At 28.1% G+C, this 14,876-nt stretch overlaps 1 protein-coding gene across 27 annotated transcripts in view; it reads right to left on the bottom strand.

The window, feature by feature from the left end:
- The window catches only part of LOC147816847 (uncharacterized), a 63,580-nt gene that overhangs the window by 23,025 nt on the left and 25,679 nt on the right, over positions 1-14,876 (bottom strand). For 21 of the 27 annotated variants that reach the window (XM_087151891.1, XM_087151886.1, XM_087151900.1 and 18 more), the window contains 5 exons: positions 12,523-12,592; positions 8,794-8,936; positions 5,230-5,392; positions 2,995-3,098; positions 89-196 (listed from right to left, as the gene is read on the bottom strand). The gene's annotated coding sequence lies outside the window, so the exon portion shown is untranslated. Of the gene's footprint in view, positions 1-88; positions 197-2,480; positions 2,532-2,994; positions 3,099-5,229; positions 5,393-5,662; positions 6,846-8,793; positions 8,937-12,522; positions 12,593-14,876 lie in introns of those variants that run through there. The other 6 variants (XM_087151895.1, XM_087151930.1, XM_087151952.1 and 3 more) reach the window with 6 other exon arrangements.

The following is a 14,876-nucleotide window of genomic DNA, read 5'->3' as shown; positions in this document are numbered from 1 at the left end:
TACAATAAATGAGTAATAATACAATAAATGAGTGATAAAACAATAAATGAGTGATTGTCTAAAAGAAAACATTAAATAACATAAATACTAGTTCTGCGATCAACTTTATTTTTGGAATATCATCAATTTGCTTTCGTTTCCTTCCTCTTCTCCTCGTATTTAGTTTCTTTTTTCTTTCATCTTTATCTGATGATACCTATAACATAAAAAGAATAATTTTAAAAAGTTTCATGTGATTATCACAGAATCTACATTCATTTAAAATCATATGCAACAAGCATACCTTGCTAGTCATCTCCTCTTCAAAGCTCATTGATTCAGATTGAATTTTTTAATTTTGCAACTAACATTTGTCTGACTTGTTACAAATTGGAAGAGACATTATTATAGCTGCCAACACGGATAGGAAAAAATCCAGTATATTTACGAAATATAAATTTCACGATAATTGTTGCATAATGTATTAAATTTTTTACACACACGGAATTTTAGGGACTTTTATAGTCATCAAAAAAGTAAAACTCTAATATTTTCCAGTTATGATTGACATTAAACATACTTGAAATCTTATGTACTATGTTTACTCATAATTTTGAATATTATTAGGCATTTAATTCATCAAGGATAGTAAATAAATTTTTTAAAATTAATTTAAAAAGAGAGTTCTAAATAAAAATAAAATGAACATTTTTGAAGAAAAAAAAAGTTTTGAACTAATCGTTATAAATGAAGTTTGCATCATTATGCATTTTAAATATTTATTTAAATATTCAAGCAAGCTATAATATGTACAAAAATTTTATTTAAATAAGGATTTTTTTTAAGGAAATTTACTCAATTTTAGGGAATTTTCTAAAATGTACAAAGACCAGGAGAATTTTAATTAAACCAGTAGACCAGGAGAAACTAGCCTAATCCAGTAGTTTACAGGAAAATCCAGTAGAGTTGGCAGCTATGCATTATACATTACAGCAGTGGTTCCAAATATTTCCGGTTGGAGGAAATCCTTTGACATATTTTTCCCCAATAGAACCCCAGTTTACTTGTAATTTTTACAGTTTAATTTTAAACGTACTTTAAGTTGCAGCAAAAGGAAATTTTTTTTACAATTACTTTAGTAATAAAACAGCTGTTATTGTACATTAAATACACCAAAAAATGAAAGTAGCATTTAATTAAAAAGGAAAAAAACTAGAAGATTTTTCTAGAAAAATAAAAAATGTTAAATGAATTCATGTATGTTGAAACATATTTAAAAATTGTTTTAACGAATATGAATTCATTTAAAATTTTTTTTATTTATTATTATTTAATATCAAACTCTAACTTAAGTCTCTCTTTTCAGATTTGTCTTACTTATTTATAATTATACAATTCTTTCAGCTTATCTTCCTTGTTTATAAAAATAAATTTCAAAAATATATAAAATATTGAATACTGATAGCAGTTGATCACTATTGGACTGCATATAAAATTAATTTATACTACAGTACAAAAATATAGAAAATTTAAAGTTGGTTTGGTAATTCTTCAAATAAATAAATTGAGAATTGGAACATTTCACTTTTATTCAAAATACTGGATTGAATTAGAATACTGAACTTGAGAGCATAGATTTTTCAAGAAACCCCTTTTTAGACATTTTTATGGAACCCTGGAAGTAGTGAAACTCATCATAATTGGGTTACTCTCGAGTGTAAAATGGCACAATCTAAGTCTCTTAAAGATTTAAGTTTCTTACAATCAAGAAATTTCTGAAATAGTTTTGCTGCATTAACCACCATAACATTCAAAAAAAAATTTATGCTTTCCGTAAATTTACAGTTACTTATTACACACTGAAATATTATACAAATTTATTTAATTCATTAAAATTTTAGGAAATAGTTTTCGCTACCGATTCTAGTTCAAAACTTTTTCTGATACTTCTTTTCTTAGCGTTTTACTTAATTCCTATAAGATCCATTACCCGTAGAACTGAATTTCTTGAATTCTGTCAATTTTGATGGTTAGTGTAGGTCTTCCACTTAGGTACCTTAAAGCCTCCTAAAAAAAGCACAATCTCTTCCATGTGCAGTATCCCCCTTGTCCACACTATTCTTTTCTTTTAGAATGTCACTCTCCTCATAGAGTATTATTCTAGGCAAAGGGCAGAATATATTAATGAAAGGACCTGCTTTCTTCCCCTTGCCTGTAGCCTCCCACACACATTAATTTTTGTCTCTCTAGAATGCTTCACCCTCGATGCATGGTCTAATTCTAGGTGATAAAAGAACGAAATTTTATTTTAAAGAATTGAACTGAAAAATTGTTCCTATCAACCATAGGGATGCTAAAAAATTAAGGACTTATAACAACCTTGAACCAAAATTAAGTACTTTTAAGGGCCCTTATTTTCCTAACAAGTTAAGCAGTTTTTACGGACCATGGGAGCCCTGTACTAACTATTTCAGTCTTATCAGTAATAGTTTTAAAATTACATTTCATGTTAGGCAGTAGAATTTTCAGTTCTGGAGCAGCATGAAGTCTAGCTAAAAATGAAAAAAAAAAAATAAATTAAATAAAAAAATATGATTTTTGGTAAACTGAAAATGAATTATGAACATTGTATGAACTAACACATATGTTGAGAATGGTAATTAAAGGATTTTGAATTTTGTTATTTTCTTTAAATTTTAAGGTTTGACCGGAAACACTAGTATAATATTTTTTTCATAATATTTTCAATACATTGTTGTTAGAAAAAATATATTTTTAAAATAACATCATATTTTTCACTGCCATCTCGCCAAAAGAATTTCATAAAAATGTACAAAATATTAAATATATAATTAATTATTTTGCTTGGATATAAATAAAATAACGAGTTTCAAAAGTTTCACAAATGTTCAAAGTCTGAATTCCGCATAACACCTTTTGGGAACCGATGCTCTGGACTATGAAACACATATCATTCCAAGATATAACTATTTAAGAAATAACCATAAAACTTACCATTTGCATTTGGTATTAAATCCTCTTCTTCAAGTTCAAAAGTCTTTCAAATAACATAAATTTTCTATCTCAGTTTCATCTACTTCCATGATTTTTCCTTCATCCTAGAAGTTAAAAATGTCATTCATTATCTTTACTGGTGACAAAAACATTAAAACGTATTTTGCGTTTTTTCTTGTTCAAGTTACATAGACTATAGTAAACATAAACAATTGATCAATGTGCAGGTTCCATCATCTGAGAATAATGTGAATAGTGAACATTCGTAAAAGATAAATTAAAATGGAATCCTCATAACCTGACACCCTCAGAACCAGCGGTTGGTTGGAAAATCAAAATAGTCAGATAATCAGAGGACTTTCTTAAGAAAATTTTTTAAATTTATAAACATTAAACTATGAGGAAAATTATTAAAATAGTGACATTAATGAAACTTCAAAAAGAAAATATATTTGTTCTAACGTTGTCTAAAAAATTGTTTATTGTTCTAACATATATAACTGTATAACAAAACAAAAAAATCAGTTATGCATTTTTCTTTCTAGTTTAACCGTCTTTTTTTGTTTGTTTCTTTAGCAGCCAGATTTTGGAGTCACTTTATTAATAACGATTGATTAACAACAGCTTCATCTTCATTTTGTTTTATAAACCACTTAACATATTTATTTAATGTTTAGTTAGAGCGCCAATAACATCACAGTACTAGCAGTTTTATATTAATATGATAATCTAATATGATAATTTTAAACTGATATAATTTAAAAATATAACAAAAAATTATCAAAGACAGCTTATTCTGAACATATGTATGTTTTAATTTGAATACATCAGTCAATTGAATAAATCATTTCAGAAAATACAACAGTGATGTGATGGAATATTCTTTTTAAAATTTTTTTAATGGATGTTAGAATTATCTACTTAGAATCTCAAGCTATTTATTGCTAATAGTGAACTTCAAGGTTGGTTATTATCTAGATTTGTAGCAAGATTTTACCAGGTTTTGGCTAAGAAATGCAGTATTCTCATAACGTTTTTTCTGCCAAAATCAAATCCCCTTAATGTTTATTTTACTTTTTGCTTGTTTCATCATATCTCGAAAAATTTTAAGGAAATTGAAGAATTTTCGCACACAATTATAAAATTCATTTATCCAAAGATAATTTCACGCATAAAATAATTTTCAGTGAAGATTTATTATTTTATAAATTAATAGTCAAAAAAAAAAACTGAAATGCAAAGTATAAAATTTTTCACACAATTTTCAAGTATGTAAATTCACATGGCAAAATACAAATTTGGAGTGAAAACGGTTAAATAGTTACTGAAAAATAAAATTTTACAGATTTCTCAGGAACTATTTGACCAATTCTGCTCCATTTTGTATATTACAATGTAAATTTACATATTTTATAATGGTGTAAAAAATTGTACAACTTACAATTCAAAACTTTTGAACTATTATTTTATAGAATAATAAAAAGCAATAAATATTTACTAAAAGTTATATTTTGCGTGTAACATTTATTCCAATATTTATTGCTTTGGATAAACAAATTTCATAACTGTGTGCAAAAGTTTTTTAATTCACTTAAAAATTTCTCAAGATATGGCAAAATACACAAAAAATAAAATTACTATTTAGGGGTCCAAATTTTTGATTGCTCTCCCCCACCAGACTATGGGGACCCTATTTTCCAGATTGCGACTACCCCATTTACTTAGGGGGGGGGGTCAGAAATTTGAATCCGTTGAAAAAAAATTATATTAATTCAGGGAAAGTATAATTTTGTGTCTGATTTTATAATTTAAAAAATTGTTTGCACTTATTAATTATCATAGTTGAGGTCACCTCCTCGAACCATTAAGATTGAATCCAAGGACATGAAGATAAGATCAAATCATTAGATCAAAAGTTATTCAGATTGGTCCACCTTTTCGGTGCACTGTACATCCCATACAGTAGCCATTAGTGTTTTAAATAATATAGGTCGATAAATAATATCTCCAGGTGCTGTAAAAATAGGGATGTTACGATAGGAATATGCGACCCATTTGTCAAACCTTCGGTAGGCCAAATGCTTGGCAAACTATTTTTTATATGTATTTTCCACAATTTTTTTCTCGGAATTTGAGGCAACTGTGAAGAATGCTTAGTGCGGGCCCTGCACCAGCAACTTACAATCAATATATAAACTGAAATGCAATGCAATAAAAAAATAATTGAAAAACAACCTTCGGCTGAAGACATTGTTCAACACAGCTTTCAATATTTGTCTCAAATACATCAGCTTCATTCAAATTAATCAGCTTTTTTATCCCAATGAGCAGCCAACCAGATACGAGCCAGGGGACCCTTCTTAGCTATTACAAAATGTGCATAAAACATAATTCAAGCCTGAAACAAAAAACGTTTAAAGATAAAATCACTTTTATTAATTATATCATCAATTGAACTCAAATTATGTAAAATATACAGAAACAAGGACACGAGATAATTAGTAAATATCGTTAGTAAAACCAGCAGTCTCCCTAAACGTTTTTAGGAGGGCGGTCCGCCCTGCTTGCCTTTTGATCTCTATAAATGCGACGGCACCCTCTTTGTAAAAATAAGTCACCCATCCCTTAATAACACTACCTTTTTATTCATACTCCACTTTTGAAAAAATTAGTTTACTGTTAAAACAATAATCACACACTGGTAAAATTATAAAATTATTTGTGTTTACAGGTTTAATTCTGATTACTATTACATATATTTACTTTGTTAGGATTATTCTCAACTCGATTAATTTTTATAAGTACCTCTATTTTTCGGGGGAGATCAATAAACTTTTTAATGGTTTCAATCTTATAAAAAAAAAAATGCAGCTTTAAAAATTAATTTTCTTATAGTTTTCAGTTTATATTATATAAAAATCTTTTACATTGTTTATCAATTAAAAATATTTTTTTTTTCAGTTGACTCTTTTGGAAAAAAAATGCATGCCCAAAGATTATCTATTAGCATGCCTTCAATTATTTTTATAAACGACAAATTTCTCTTATTCTGACAATAAGAGCTAATAATTTTTTGAAATATAGACAAAAAAAAAATAGTATAATAGGGTAACTTTTAACGATGTTAAACGAGTGCCTTTTTTTGAGCGCTCTTTTTAATTTCTAGGAAGAACTCAGGGTAGAACCCCAATTACGCGAACGAACTTGGATGTGGGGAAGTGTTATCAGGGGCCAAAGCAAAATTAACAGTAATCTGGGACCACCATTAAATAATATTGGTCTCCCTGGGCCAGAAATCAAAGTTATAATCTTTCGAGTTTGTTTTATGTTTCTAGTTTTGGTCTGTTATAAAATAGCATATATAGTTATCTGACAAGCAGCATGTATCTGGATGATCAGATCAATCTCCCAGACATTGGATAGCAGCCTGATACAGTAGAGAACTGATTATCCAGAACAATCGGGACCATCGCAATTCCGGATAACTGATTTTTCCGGTTTTCTGAATCGCTAAAAAACACCGTTTTTTTTTTCATTGTCAAATAAATTACAATGACTAAAAAAAATAATTATTTAGAAATAATTTTAAAAAGAAGGAAAAACGATAAAGTAATACACATAAGTTTAATAAGAGAAAAAAAATAATGAAATAAAAATATATACAGGTTTAATATAAAATGAACAAAAACGGTAAAATGGAAGAAAAAAAAGGGTGGGTGGGCTCCATCTTCCTCGTCGCTTTCTTCTACCTCGTCGTTGTCTGCGTCAGGACTCAAAACGACACCAACTCCAGTTTTTACTTCATTATAAACATATGAAAAAGGCAAAATAACGAGCATTTCTTTTCCCTCCTATACACGAGAAAGACAATCTTTGAATATAATTTTGGATGGAAAAAAAATTCTAGAGAAAAGAAAAACAAAATTTTTTAAACTTCATTATTCTCAAATGAGAAGAGAATAATCGCGAGCGTTTCTTTTCCCTCCTATGAGCGAGAGAGACATCGTTTAATATAATTCTGGATGGAGAAAAAAAAAAAGAATCCTTTGAAAACTTCTGGAGAAAAGAAAAATAAAATTTTTTAACTTCATTATTCTCAAATGAAAAGAGAAAATAGCGAGCATTTCCTTTACCTCCTCCTACTTCATAGAAAAACATTGTTTGAATATAATTCTGGATGAAAAAAAAATCTTTGGAAAATTTCTGCAGAAAAGAAATTTAAAATTTTTTACTTCCCAAAGGAAAAATATTTTTGGAAAAAACTCTCTAACGTTCTTCGACATTATCGCAGTGATTTTGGCACGCGATTACTATCTAGAAAAATTTAACTTGGGTTTCAGCATTTTGCTAAAACATTAATTTAAATCAGTAGGAAAAACACACGTATCAATCTTATTCCTCACTAAGCTGAGTTAAACCTAGGCTCTCCAGTTAAACCTAGGTTTGAAAAAATCCGGGGATTTTTGAAAAAATCCAACCCGCCCGGGTTTTATTGAAAAAATCCGGGGGAAAATTGGGTTTTATTTGAAAAAACCCGGGAATTTTCGATTTTCGTTTTTTAAAAGCCCTTAAAGGTGCTGTTTTCATTTAGTGTTTTTAAAAAGTGCTTAATTTTCCCTTTTTAAAACTGAGATTTTTCCTTTACTATGTTGATTTTCGCTTCGAATTATGCATAAAGACACAGTTCACATTGTTCTATTCAACGTTTTCACAATTAATTTAACCCCAATCTATTTCTGCGCATTGTCAGTCCGTAATGTATGAAAACGCCATTCGTTTCGCATGATTCAAAATTTCATGATTATGACGATTAAAACAATAAAACTATCAATCGTCAAAAACTTTCCAACCCTGCCTACTTATGATATTTTTCAAAGTGCTTAAAAATATTTTTTTAGTGCTTGAAAAGTGCTTAAAAGGTGCTTATTTTTTGCTGTATAATTTGGCTACACGCCCTGATATATATTACTTATTACAAATTTATAATGAGTCAAGACTAAAATGTCATCTGACTTGTACCTTTAATAAAATTAAACTGGAATACATATTTAATCATCTTCCATGTTTTTATAATACGATTAATAGAAAGTGAAATTAAAATTACATATAACTATAAAGAGTATCAGTAACTTGTCCCATTTTTCAAATATTTAACCTTAGGAAAAAGACTGCATTTTTAGATAAATTTTAACTTTATAATTTTAAAAAACAAATTAATATAAAAATTACAAAAAAGCATATATAAAAAGTTTTAGCTTATTTTTTTAAAACCAGAAAATAAAACTTTGAACTTGTTAATTGTTGTTTAATGTATCACTTAAGAGAAAATGTTTTTTCACTTGTTTTGTTTTCAATATTTTTAAACATGATTAAAAGAAACAAAATAAATTATATTCAAATAAAATCTTGAAAATAATATTTAAAAAATAATCTTAATTTAATTTTTAACGGTGAATCGTTAAAAATTAAAATAAAATAATTTTAATTTTTAACGGTGATGAACTTTCTCTAAATAGTTAAAAATTGTCAGCAGATGTTAAGAGTTAACTTTAAAAAAGATAAATTTTTTAATTTATCATTACTAGGAGGCTTCGGACCCTGCTCACTGGCACTCGCCAACCCCCGGAACTGCGAAAGCAGTTCCGGGGGTACACGATGATTTTTAGAAGAACAAAACAATTAATTTGGTCTAATTTTAGGTAATACACATTTTAATAGCAAGCGTGAAAAGAGAAAATTTCCTCTGATCTTAACTATGCTTAAAAGGAGTCTTATAAATCTACATAGAAAAACAGTTACCATTACTACAGCTTCGGCTACACTAGTCAAAACATCAGTCCCCGTGAATAGAAAAATATCTTTTGTTCAGTCAGGGCAAACAGTAGGACTTTAAAGCATTTGTCAGGTCTGACATTTTTCAGCAACTGAATAAAAGAAGCACCCTTAAAAAGAACAAAATTAAAAATGTGCAGATAAAAAGCTAAATATTTAGTAAGCCTAGAAGATACAAATAAATAACTAATAAAGTATGCAATTAAAATTATAATTGTTTTTATGATATTAAATTGAAGACATGCCAAATAATATTCTAAGTGAAATTTATTGAGTTAGAGAATTTAAGTACTTGGGTTCAGTTGTCACTGAAAGCAATGATATTATGCCAGAGATTAAGCAAAGACTAAATGCTAGAAATAGCAGTCATTTTGCACTTAAGAGATTGCTAGCATCAAAAGTAATAACGAGGCTTCAGGTTTATAAAACTATAATCAGACCAACCTTTATCTATGGATCAGAGACATGAACTCCAACCCAGAAACAAGAAAAAATGTTGATTACCTGGGAAAGAAAAATTCTTAGAACTATTTTTGGCCTGGTCAAAGAGGGTGATCTGTGGAGAAGGCGATACAATTTTGAAATTGCAAGACCATTTAAAGAAAAAGGTATAATAAATTATGTAAAAGCAAGGAGAAGTCAATGGCTAGGACACCTTGAAAGAATGGAGGAAAACAGAGGCATTAAGAAAATATTCAAGGGGCAGTGCCAGAGGAAAAGAGGAAGAGCGGCCAAGAGATGGTTACGAGGTAGAAAAAGACCTTAAGACTCTAAAAGTCCAAAACTGGAAACAAAGAGCTAAAGACAGGCAACTTTGGAGGAAAATTGTTAGTGAGACCATGGTCCAACATGGACTGTAATGAGAGGGTTATTGCAAAAGGATCTTTTACTTATTAACTTTTTCTCTTTTTATTATTTTAATTGATTTCTTTTGAAAAATCAATAAATGTAGGAATATCAGTGGATAAATGTACTAAGAGATAGTCCGAGTATTTCTGGAGTGGAAAAAGGCTCTAATTGAATTCAGAAAAAACTTTTTTTTTTCATTAAAAAAAAGATTTTTTTTTAAAGGAAAAAACTGGGACACTTACGAAGATGATTGTTTAATCAAATGTGCTTTCTTTACGAATATGTTCTCCAGTGAAAAAAAAATTAAAGCTTTTGGTTTGAAATAAAGGTGAGGCACTTCTTTTTTTCCACTTTAAATACTTCTTTTTTTTAAAAAAAACTTTTCTTTTACAAAGATAAGTTGTTTTTTTTACATACATTTAGAATAAATATATATTTTTTAAAATTTAAAATATCAAAAGAGATTACACTTAACAAATTTAATATATTTGGAGGCTTTGCTTTATTTGTGGACGAAATATATAAACACTAAAATTGGGAATAGAACTTATAACTATCTCTTAAGTTTTCTTTTTAAAAATTTTACTATAAATATTGAGATTTATAACTTATTAAATGGTAAGATTATGTTAGTCCAAGTATTTTTGGAGTGAAAACTGTCCATCAAATGACTATTTATGTGTGACATCGCGAGTGAACAATAAGAATTTACTAACTATATTGGACACAGGATTCAACATCACTATAATTCCGAAACATTTTATAGGACAATCAAAAAATCATTTGAACTCTACTAGGATTTTAATTTTGCAATTTCAGGGAAATATCAAGGGAAACCTCCAAAAGGTAAGTGTTAAAATAGGAAACATTACAAAAGTGATAACATGCGCTTTTATGGACACCCCTCGTAATTTTGCTATACTTGGTCTTAATGAAATAACATTATTTAAGTTACATATTGATTTTAAAAATTTTAGAGTTTTTCAAAAATTTAAAGATGTTACATATGATAAATTTTCTCAGTCTAATAATTATTATAGTGCTAAAAATAAATATCATGCTAATATATTTTACAACAATAAACAAAAAATTGATCTTAATAGTGTGAATTGTAATGTAAATGATTGTGTTAATAATAGATATATAGAAACTAATAATTTGTATGATGAAAGAAATGTCAATAGTTTAAATATTCATGAGCATAGGCTCAACCCACCTTCAGAATTTCAGGATAAAATACCTGTAACTTCTGAAGAGGATAGGGTAAAGTTAAATTATCTTTTATCTAGTTATGATCATGTATTTTCCAAAAATAATTTTGATATTGGCAACTTAAAACTTCAACCTATTAAAGTAAAGTTAACTTCTGAACTGCCCATATCATTGCGTCCATATCGAGCATCTGTTAAAGATAATGCAGAAATTAAAAATCAAATAGATAATTTATTAAAAGCTAACATAATTAAACCCTCCTATAGTGCATACTCCTCCCCAGTTACTCTTGTTTACGAAAAAGATACAGGAAAATGCAGGAATCATAATATAATTTTATTAAAGTAAGGGCCAGAGCCCCAGAATGACAACCTTACATGCTGGTGGATAGGTAGAGAATAGCACACTTGACCTTGGAAAGAGGGTTTTTATCTTTCTGGACAATATATTTAAATGTTAATAGGTCTCAGTAGCGTGGGACTGATCAATTTCCCAAGCTGCTAAAGCCACATCATCACATTTTTTGAGATAATTAGATCAATATTATTACTTTCTTGTGGGAAAGGTTTTTAAACGTTTGCGCGTTAGATAAATGCTCTATTTATGGATTATATTTAATATATAATTCTTTTAACATTACATATATATATATATTCCCAATTTTTCGAATGATAATAATACCTGGGACACTTACGAGGTTGATTGATTAATTAAAGATGACATAAAATGTGCTTTTTTTACAAATATGCTCTCCAGAAAAACAACGAAAGCTTTAGGTTTGAAATAAAGCTTTCTTCCCCCGTTAAATTAATACTTCTTTAAAAAAAACTTTTCCTTTAAAAAAAAAACTTTTCATTTACTAAGTCAGAGAAAAAGTGGAATTCTGCATATTTGTGGAAAACTCAAAAATCCTGTTTCTAGTTTTTAGAGCTAGGAGAACAATATGAAAAAAACCAATTTTAAGTTAAACAAATAATCAAAGAATTTGATATCCTGATGATTCACATAGTGATACATTTGATATCCTGATGATGACCCTTCAGGATATCAAGTCACATTTGATGAATCTCTCTTCCTTGAGATAGATTTTCACTAAAATGTGTGATAAAACTTGCAATGTATTATTTTGTGAATGCGAGACAGTTCACTAGGCAGAAAGTTGACAAAATTTTATGGAAATGCAATGAATCATATTGTTCAGTTAAAAAATGGTGCAAAATGGTACATGCTTGAAAATGGTGTGTCATGTAGATGGAAAAAAAATGGAATAAAATTAGAAGTTATGAAACTGATTGCTCTAGGCATAAATCAATTGCAACTTATGAGCTCTCATCAATATCATATAAAATCAGGATAAATGTTTTGATTAAAATAATATTGCTAAATAAACCTTATTTAATACAGTAGATTAAAAAACTTTTTTTGATATTATAATTATACTTAAACAAAATGCACTGGAACACATAAAATATGTTGAATGAAAAACCTCACTTCAGTTTTACAATCTGCAAAAAAAACATCTTATTCACAGAAAAAAATATTTGATCTGATTCATTTTAAACAGTCATGTGCAAGTTCTGTTTGGTGAATTCTACTAGTGTGGCACTAAAATACTAACTATAAATGAAAACTTACCAGGTGTATAACACTACAGATCTGGCCGATTCATGGATTTTTTATAGCATAAATGGATGCCTGAACCAAGCTATTAAAAAAAAAAGAATTGTATTATTTTGTATTAGTTTAAGGATAAAAAATTACACTTTACGAAATAATATCTACACACAAATATGAGAGTTAGTTTATTGAAAGAAATCTAAACTCAAAAGAGACAAAATGCCTCTTAGCATCAAATCTTCAATACTTCAAAAGTACTTTTATATATTAATACCATATATGTTTAAGCATTTAAATATAAAAAATCATATTTTCAGTCTAAATCAAAAGAGATTTTCAATAATAAAAAATCTCTGTCTCAATAACCTAAATAATAACTACTACAGTAGAGAACTAAATTATCCGGGATGTTCATAACCATCGCTATTCAGGATATCTGAATTTCCCGGTTTTCTGGATTGATCAAAAAGTGTCGTTCATCGATTTGTTATCGAATCCAAAGACAAGGAAAAAGTGTAACATATTTTAAAGTAAGAGAAAAAATAAAAGCTGTCCTAAAGTTAAAAAGAAAAAAAAATTCAAAGAATAAAAAAATTTGCAAGTTTAGACAAGAAAAACAAGTGCAAGAAATACAAAATTCTCATATTTTTTTTTTTAAATAATTAAAATTCCTAAATCAACTAATAAAAACAAAATCAATGATTAAAAAACGCAATATATTTCATATCTAATAATATGGGGGGGACAAAAATAAAATGAAAACTTTTTAATCTAAATAAAAACAACGCTTGAAAATTATCAAAACGAAACGATAATTAAAAAAGGCACTAACATAAATATTAAAACCTGGAACAAGGCAAGATCAATAAGATCAAAGGAATTTAAAAAATAACCTAATGATAAAATTTATGAATAAAAAGAATTAATTTATTGAGTACGAAATTTATCCTGAAGAGAAAGAAAAAACTCAAACGTAGTGGAATCAGAAAAAGAAAACTGCAATCTGCTTCATAAAATAATCGTATGTTTATATTAATAAACAATTCTCCTTTTATTTATTTTTTTTTATAAAAACACGATTTTTAATGAAAGCAGATGTGATTCCACATCAAGAAAAACTTGCAAATGATACCGCACTTCTAAAGAATCAGAATGTATTAAAAGAAAAATATTGTTTTGTTAATCTATCTTAAATAGATAAATAAATTCTTCCTTTTTTTTTCTCTTTCATCTTCTGTTCACTGATATGCATGTGCAATGCTTTTCCCCCACCCCTTCCTAATTCAAAGAGAAAACGAAATCAGCATACCACTCCTCTGAGTTTGATTGACAGCAGCTAATCAGAAGAAGGATTCTGAGAAAATAAAATGTTCCTCACTTCCCTGCCCCCTCTTGATCTAAAGATCTTCAAGGTCACAGAAGAAATGACATTTCTCTGGGCAAACAGGGAGAAAAATTCCCCCCTTCCCCACATTTTCCTCTACTCAACTTCAAGGATGAGCCAAATTTCCGCTTTTTTTCATTATCGTTCTAGTTTAAAATGGCGGGATAACCTAGCAAAATATATACAGAATCTTCTAGATTGTAGCACTTCACACATAAAACAGATCACACATAAAAAATAGTAGTGTGAACAATTTATGCTTAACTCACAAGCCATTAAGCTGTGATTAATTTATTAAGAAAGAACAGTAAAATGTAAAATATACAGAATCTTCTAGATTATAGCACTTCAGACATAAAACAGATCACACATAAAAAATAGTAGTGTGAACAATTTATGCTTAACTCACAAGCCATTAAATAAATGTGCAATAAAAATTTAGTATTTTGTGTTACAGTTTAAGAAAGTATTAATTAACACATATTTTATAGCTAAAAATAATAAATTGTTTACTATCTTAAAAGACCTAATACAGAATTCATATTTAACTTCAGAGAAAATATTCTCATTATCCAAATGCGCAATTCTAAAAAATAATGCACACGGCTATACAATGTGTTAGTTAAAAAAAATACTCGAGAATAATAACTGCAGATAAAAAAAGAAACAATGCCAATAAAATCTTTAAAGTATTGAAAATTTAAAGTTATATGCATCATTATCGATATAAAATCATTATCCATTACACATTCTATGATAGCATTATGCATCATTATGAAAAACATACATAAAACATCTTCAAATCACTCTCTTGGGTTTAAATAATTCTTAACATTTTATAGATTATTATGGCTAATCACCTTCAAACCTTTCGAAAAAATTCAGATCTTTACCAAAAATAAATCAAAATCCAAATTAAGTCATACTTCAAAAAAAAAATAATCTAAGTCTTCAATTTTTCTAGGTCAATAACTACTTTTTCAGGCTG

The sequence above is a fragment of the Parasteatoda tepidariorum genome, chromosome 1, assembly GCF_982258835.1.
Source record: "Parasteatoda tepidariorum strain Cologne lab strain chromosome 1, Ptep-v5.0, whole genome shotgun sequence".
NCBI lineage: Eukaryota > Metazoa > Arthropoda > Arachnida > Araneae > Theridiidae > Parasteatoda > Parasteatoda tepidariorum.
This window is presented reverse-complemented; position numbering and strand designations above follow the sequence as displayed.